Raw genomic sequence first — 8,357 nt, forward strand, 5'->3', positions numbered from 1 at the left:
CCCATGTACCCCACCCCCCCAGCCCTGCTGGAAGAGGCCCCTAGCTGCCAAGGCTACAGGGTCAGGGACCTATGTCTGCAGCTCCCTGCCCCCTGCAGCAGCACCTAAACTCCAGCTGCCATCTGCAGGAGGTGGCAGCTGCTGCAATGGAGCAGAGTAGGGAGCCTGGCTTCCCTTCCCCAACAGGCAGCATGGCCCAAGCAGAGCCTGGTGAGGAGGGGCAGGCTGCCCTCTGTGGGCTTGGGCTCCCTGCCCTGCTGCCCTCCCCGCAGGGCCTCTGCAGCCCAGTGGGAGAGACTCAGCATGGCAGGGCAGAGCAGGGCCAGGACAGGAAGTTTGTTGCCGCCTCTAGCAGCTCTGCACCACCATGATAAGGCACCCCCTGCCCACCCGGCAGCAGCAAGGAGCACAGCTCTGCACCGCGACCCCTGCTACTGCTGGGTGGGCAGGGGGCACTTCACCAGGGCAGCACAGGGCTTGCAGCAGCAAGGAGTTTCCCAACCTGGCTCCACTCTGCCCTGCTGCACCAGGTCCCACCTGCTAGGCTGAGGAGGCCCCCTGGGGGAGGGCAGCAGGGTGGGGAGCCCGAACCCACAGCAGGCAGCCTGCCTCCGTCCCATGCACAGATCTGGGGGACATGTCCAACCCCTGCCCCTCCCAGGAGCACACGCAGTGGCTGGGAGCCAGCCCCACCTCCAACCCCTGGACAAGCCACCTGCAGCCCTGTTCCACCCCCACCCAGGCCCTGCAGCCGTGCATTTGAGCCCTGGGCCCCAAGACCCATGCACCACCCCAGCTAGGCAGTAGTCGCTGCCTCAGCTCTGCCCAACTCCCTCCCTTCCTCTCTATGGGGGCCTCAACCCCCGCCCCCAACACACAGACATACACACACCCCAGACTTACCTGCAGGAGCTGACATCCAGGGTGCCTGGTGGCCATATGCATGTCTGAGGGCACACATGCACATGGCACCCCTTGCCTAACTGCCCTCCTCCCACTGCCCACAGCCCCTTGCAGGCTGGAACTCTGCCAGCCTGCAGAGAGCTCTTTGCAAAAGTGGAAAATCCAGGTGTTTCTCCGTTAAAATTAAAAATCTGCATTTTTATTGGTTAAAAGGGACAATTTGTGTTTTTTCCATTTTCCTGCAGGAACAAAAACCCGGATCCATGCTCATTACTTAGTATTCTGTTCCCATAGAGATGCAGAGGCCTACAACTCCTTGTAACAACCCACTGTTTATTTGAACACTGTTATCAAATCCCCAACATAGGTCTTCTCTTTGCCAACCTAAAAAATCTCAAGTCTTTCACTCTTCCAGTGTTGATGAGCAATGCTATTCTGCCCTTCTTATCCACAACCATGATGTCTGGTCAGTTGTGTGGCATAGTCTAGTTTGCAATGTTTGTAGCATCCTAATAAATGTTGGTTTCATCATCTGTGACATCACCTTGCATTTGTACTGAAGGATGATGGTATCTGTCTTACTGTAACTGTAGTTAATGTAATTGTTGTAACCGGTACTGTGGTGAGAGGGGTGACGCGAAGGGGCGCCAACAGGTGCTGCCCAGCCAGGGTGGGGTGCGAGACAGAGCTGCAAACGGCTCATTTGGTAGGGTGCAGGGATGGTGGGGAGGGCATCTCCCGCTGCTACATGCACTCCCAGGCAAGCACAGGGCCACCCCTCCCCCAGATCTGTGCACAGGGCAAGGGCAGGCTGCCGCTGTGGACTTGCCCCACGTGCCAAACATTTTTGCTATGGTACTGGTTGTAACTAATAACAATAGACAATAATATTGATGGTGATGATGATGCAAGACCCCAACTTCTTTGCTCTATCAGTCTTTTAGTTCTAACATATCCCACAAAGAAGAGAGAGAACCCTTTTCTCTATGCATGATGTTGATATTGCCATTTCCAAAGGCTTATCCTATCTATCCAGGCCTCCAAACAGCTACTGAGCATGCACGTTGTCCAGGTGGGTGTGTGGTTCTTTAAATACGTATCTGACAGTGTTAATATTGTAGTCGGGCAAAATCCTATAACCTGTGAGTGTTTTAGACACCAGAAGAGGAGGAAGACCCTCCCATGTCTTAGTCCATTAAGCTAATCATAATGGTATTTGCCCAGGAAGGTGGAGATACAGGTTCTAGGCTCCCTCCATTAACAAAGGTTGAACATGTATCACTCTGACTCTACTCTGTGGTGGGTGCTGAAAAATGGCAGCAGAGGCTCTTGAATTAAAGCTCATTCAACAAGCTTTAGTTCAAGTGTCCCTGCCACCATTTTTCAGTGCAGGGATGCTGATGCACAAGATGCAGAAGGCTGCTGGAGCGAGGCAATTGCCACACTCCAGCAGACTTGATTAATTGGGTCTGTTCTAATATGATGGAATCCCAGTGCCTTGGAGCAGCCTCACTGCTCATGTACAGGCACCCTATAACGCTGAAGATTAGATAGCTCTTACCAGGCATGAAAACTGCTTTTTGAAAAGAAGAAAAAGGATTGGAAAGGCCTGATAAACAGGTGGGTTGCAGAATCAAGACATTTCCAATCAGTGGTGCATGCAACTTTGAAGATGTTCAAAGCACACCTGTACACAGACAGCCTCCTCAGTTCTCATTAGGTACTTCCAGTTTTGAAAGGTTTGACTTCAAGCATCCATGGTTTCATTTTAATTGCATCCCTGGGGCATGGATCCACAGGGTGTGTCTTTGCCCCAGAAACACTGCTGAGATTCACCATTGCAAGGGCTTATGTAGAAGTACCATTTCATCCCTGTAATTTCAGAAAGGCTGAAATCACTCTCTGAAATGGATCTCAGGAATCCTCTCCTCTCGTGAGCGGTAGTAGAGGATGCCCTTCATTGGGAACCTTCCAGGACATGGGAGTAAAGCCAAGAGTTCCTTTTGCTTCGCCCACTGGCAGAATTTTAACAACACTGTCCACTGAGTAGCGGCCAAAGGGACTGAACCCAAGGACTCCATCAAATTCAAGCTCAGGATCTAGCCAAATCAGCACAGATTTCAGGATGAAAAGCACCCAGTTTGCCAATGCATGGTAGGATTTCTAAATAGGGTTGGTCTCTGGCCCCTCTTTGGGCTATATCATTTCTGTGGCTTGTCTTCATGGTGTGTTTTACAATCTTATTGACATGAAAGCAGCAGAAGAGACTAGAATTTAGAATTTTTGTTCTGTATTTGGAGTCCAGCCCTGGGACACGGCCTTATTCTGGGGCTGTAATGGTGATAATAACAAATGAGATCACATTTTGTCCAACTTCACCCACCCTATGATTGAACCCTGCAGTGATAGACAGATCCTCAGTGAGCTGCAACCACCAACACCAGCTAAGAGCCAAGGCCCAAACCTCTGTCGAGATTAGTTGCACCATCACTTTGGTTGGGAAATGGTCTCTCAGCTCATCTAAAAGATCTGCCCGGCAAGCCATTTATCCTGTGACTCAGCCTGCATTTCTCTGTGCTCACTGTCCTCCCAGTGGTCCCATTTATAATGCCCCCCCACCCCAATGCCTTCTCTCTTTGGGGGTCCCACACCCTCCAGATATCTGTTGGTCATCATAGCAACTTGCTGTTGCCTTTTCTTAACCAAACCACCGTCACATCATTAGTTTTTCTCACCTCTCCTCTAAATCAATCCCTGTGTATCTTTTTTCCTTTCCTGCTCTGAATCCCCCCCACATTTTGCTTCCTGGTTGGAGGAATCATAGAAATCAGAGCTAAATCCTTCTTCTCCACTGTTTGGGCTATCAGCCATCTCCCTGCCCCAATCTCTGTAGGCTCACTGCCTGAAAACCTCTTCTGTAGGGATGGGTCTAGTTTCTTTTGCAGTGGCTCATGCAACAGGAATTCCTCTCCTCATTTGTTACGACAATTCTAGCATTCAACAGAACTTACACTTAGAGAAGATTTCTGATTTCTAACTATAATTTCTTCTTTCCTTAAGTAGGGTTGGATAGTTGTTGTACTATGCTGGTCCAGGAAGTATGCACAAAGCAAGGCTTTTTGATGACATATTTTATTAAATCAACAGTGGAGTTTGGAGGGATGTTAGATAATCATTTGGGTGAAATGTGCCCTTCTTCAGCTATTTCTTTCTCAGGCCTGAAAAAGAAATTTTGCACCTGAAAGCTTGTATAACATCTCCCCCAAGTATACAACTGATCCAACAAGAGATATCATCAGACTAGATGATCTGCTCAGGTCCCTTCCGACCCTAGAAACTATGAAACTATGAAAAAGAATGATTAGAGGACAAAAGAGAAGAGAGGCTGAGGGACATGGGACTTTTCAGCCTGGAAAAGCATAGGCTTAGGGGTGACTTGGTGGCAGCCGGTAAGTATATAAGGCATGTGCACCAAGAACTGCAAGAACATCTGTTCACCAGAGCACTCCATGGGAAGACAAGGTCCAATGGTCACAAACTCCTGGAAGACCATTTTGGGCTGCACATTTTAGGAAAGGAAAAAACTTCTTTACTGTCTGAGTCCCCAGGGCCTATTCTGGAAAACACTCCCCACAGAGGTGGTGCAAGCTCCTACTCTGGGTACTTTCAGAAAACACTTGGATGCCTATCTTGCTGGGATTATTTGCCCCCTGCTGACTCCTGCCCTTTGGGCAAGGGCCTGGACCCAATGATCTTGGAGGGTCACTTCCAGCCCTAATGTCTATGAAATCCCTCTGTACAAACAAAAAACAACCCTTGCTTCTCCTTTCATTTAAACCCCCTTTCTCTCCCACCAGAACCTCTCTTTTCTTGGTATTTTAATCCCTTAGCATTTGGTCTTTTGTAGAGAGTTGTTGCACCCTCTTAATTATCCACTACCCAAGAAGACCTGCTTTGTTACATTTTTTAACACTCCACACTACCAAAAAATATTATTTAAAAAATAGATTCAGGGTACAACAGTCTACGTACACATCTCATCTTGGTGTACCTACTTATCTCATACTAAACACATTTTTAGAAGATAAAACTGAAAAGAAAAGAAAACTGAATTGCATTATCAACATGCTAAGTGTAAACTGTATTAAGTATAAGCATATAGCTCAACATCATAAAATACCTAATCTTTCATCCAATGTCTTATTTTGGTTATGTTGGCTTTGCTGTTTTCTTATTTTCATGATGGGGATAGTGTTAAATATGATATATTTAGTAGAAGCGGGTTTATTCATCATTCCAAAAGAATTGGTAATGCTAACTAATTCATGAGGGACTGATGAACAGTAGTAAGCCAGTTTCAGCTCTTTGTTAGAGTATTTTTCATGCTTTATCAAGACACAGCAAAGAATTATTTCTGACTTTTATAACAAAAAGAAAAATGTATTCTTACAAAAATACTGAGTGTGAATTCAGTACTCTGGCTCATTGTGTGAAAATTATATGCTCATGCAGAAGGCAAGGTAGATTTGCACCTTGGGCTAATTAAATCAGAGCTGTACAGCATAAGCTTTTGTAAGCAGAAGGCTCACTTCATATGATGCTTATACAGATGGTAGGTTTACACAAAAAAAATGATTATCAACATACAATATACAGCCTTGCTACAAAAATTCAGAGCTCACTAAAAAGTGGCTTGGTGAATTGCACCAAAAATATTTCCTGTTTGTGAAGCCAGTCATTCAGAGTGTGGTATATTACACATCTCATTCTTTACAAACATTGACTTTCGATCAATACATTGATTTAACTATTTCTTCTTTGGTTTCCACTTTTCTGCTCAACATAGTACCTCAATGGACCTTCCTTCTCGTTGTGACTGCTGCTAAGGTTGGGCTTTGAGATAAAATGAGGCTTGCCAACTGCTCACCATGTTACTTAAATCCTCAAAGTATCACAAGCTACCCAATAAGGTGGTACCTTTAAGCTGACAAATAATTGGGAGTGAATTCCAGTGTGATTTAGGATGCATGTATATTTGAAAATGATGAGTTACACTATAGCCAGTGACAGATTCCTGAAAGATTTTTGCATCAGCGGGTCTTTGGCAGGGATTCTGTGTACCAACAAATAAGCCCATAGCGATGAGTTATCCTGTTACACATTGAGTAGATTTTACTGGACTTATCAGCTACAGTAGAACTTACATACTTATAATTATTCTTGCTCAATTATACATATAAATTATTGGAAAAGAGTAGAGGTTTGTGCACGTGTTTGAGAATGATGGTATGACACATCTGCTTTTGGGGGACAATTACAATCACATTATAGAAGTAGGTGTTTCTGGGAGTATGTGTTTCTGGGGTGACTAGCATAACACGGTCATGGGCTCCGCAGTGCTACCACAATATGACAATGCTGATGATAATTCCAGGGTATTGGTAAAATGGTATATTCTGTGGTTTAGCATTGGAGGCTGATCTGTACATGTATTCATTTGTGTGATTCCATGTGCAATTTCAATGTTTCCATCTTGAAAGAGTTTCTAGTGTCTCTTCAGAGATTATTTAGGAAAGAATAGGATTTCCCAAGTGTTTGCATTCTGATGAAATAAGCATTTTTTCAGTCAGGATCAGAACCTACGTTTTCAAGCTGAATCCCCCAAACCTATTTAAATGCTAGGTTTAGAGCAGGGGTACACAATCATGGCATCCAGCTTGCAGGGCTCCCCATGGGTCAGGGGATATGGCAGCAGGGAGCAGTGGAAATTAATACTACCACCCCTCTCCTGCTGCCAAATTCCCAGGTCCTGTGTGGTCAGATTGGGGCTGGGTTGGCCCCTGCACTCTTCCATGCAGCTGGCTCCAGCCCACAAAGACCAGTTTAGAGGACTGAGTTTGGACTTAGAAAATCTAACTTCAGGCAGCCGTTATTTTTTCCCTGAGATGCTTATGAAACATACAGTAAGTATTTCTGGTTGGGTCAAATGAAGGCAGAGGTTCCTTGTATTGCAATAGTATCAAAAGAGTCTAACCACCTAAGGAACTATTATCACTGCCATCCTACAGAACCACAAAGCAAAGTACAAAAGGATTCAGCTCATGGTCTAGCAAGCTGTCTGTGGCACAACCAGGAACAGACTCGTGGACCCTGGCCTGGCACACTGGTATCTCACTTACAAGCTTTCCCCATGCTATCCCCTGGACACTGTACTATAACAGAAAAATCATTAACTCTCTTCACTTGCATGTTGCTATTACTAGGTTTCAGAATAAAAACAATTATGGAGAGAAAAACACACATTATACTTCTCAGTACTCATGGCTTCTTTCTGGAGTTTTAAGGCCAGAAAGAAAAACTCAAGTGATGCAAGCTGCCTTCCAGCATAACAAAGGCCATCAGATACCACCAGCTATTTCCCCCATCAGTGCCGTGAACTTGTCTCAGGTTGTCGGTGACTTGAGCAGGCAATATTTACTTCAGTTTAGACAGGATTTCTTTGCAAATAAAAGAGTAAAGTTCCTTTTCCCACATGGAAGCACACAGTCTGGAATCCAACTGTGTAGCAGCAGGTAGATGACACAGCAGAACCAGGCCCTGAATGACTCCTCCATGTTTCCTTTCCTTCCCTGCAGGAGAGGCGCTGTTAGCAGCATGAGAAGGGGAAACTAAACAGCAGTGACTGAGTTCATTTTGCTGGGCTTTTCCAGCCAGCCCAGGGTGCAAGCTATGCTCTAGGTGGGGTTCCTGACTTCCTACCTGGGCACCTTGGCTGGCAACATGGTGATCATTGGGTTCATCCGCCTAGATTCATGCCTCCACACACCCATGTACTTTTTCCTGAACAGTCTCTCCTTCCTAGACATCTCCTATGCCTCCAGCATTGTCCCTTGCATGCTTTTCAGTCTGGCATCTGGGCACTGGACCATCTCTTGTGCTGGCTGCAATGCACAAATATTTCTGGCACTGACCTGTGGCATCACTGAGTGTATGATGCTGGCTCTCATGGCCTATGACCTCTACATAGCTGTGGAAGCTGTCTTCCACTGCACTTTATGACTATCATGAACCACAGAGCCTGCCAAGTTTTAGTTGCCTTTGCCTGGCTGATCAGCCTCATGCTTTCTGTTGTGCCTGTCTTCGGCCTGCCAATGCCTTTCTGTGGCCCCAATGAGGTAGATCATTTCTTTTGCGAGGCGCCAGCAGTAATGCAGCTGGCCTGTGCCAACATGTGCTTCAGTGAGACTGTCATGTTCGGCAGGGACATCTTCACCCTGCTCATTCCTTTCTCCTTCATCTTGGCCATCTATGGCCGTATTGCCATCACTATTCTGCGCATCCATTCAAACCAAGGCAGGCGCAAAGCCTTCTCCACCTGCACCTCCCACCTGACAGCAGTGACCTTGTTCTACAGGACAGCCATCTTCATGTACATGTGGCCAAGAGCCAGCCGC

General features: G+C 46.3%; 1 pseudogene; it reads left to right on the forward strand.

Moving 5' to 3' along the window:
• The first annotated feature begins 7,557 nt into the window (after positions 1 to 7,557).
• The window catches only part of LOC109295540, a 6,051-nt pseudogene continuing 5,251 nt past the window's right edge, over positions 7,558 to 8,357 (forward strand).

The sequence above is a fragment of the Gavialis gangeticus genome, unplaced genomic scaffold (assembly GCF_001723915.1).
Source record: "Gavialis gangeticus isolate Ggan-Ray unplaced genomic scaffold, GavGan_comp1, whole genome shotgun sequence".
NCBI classification, from domain to species: domain Eukaryota; kingdom Metazoa; phylum Chordata; order Crocodylia; family Gavialidae; genus Gavialis; species Gavialis gangeticus.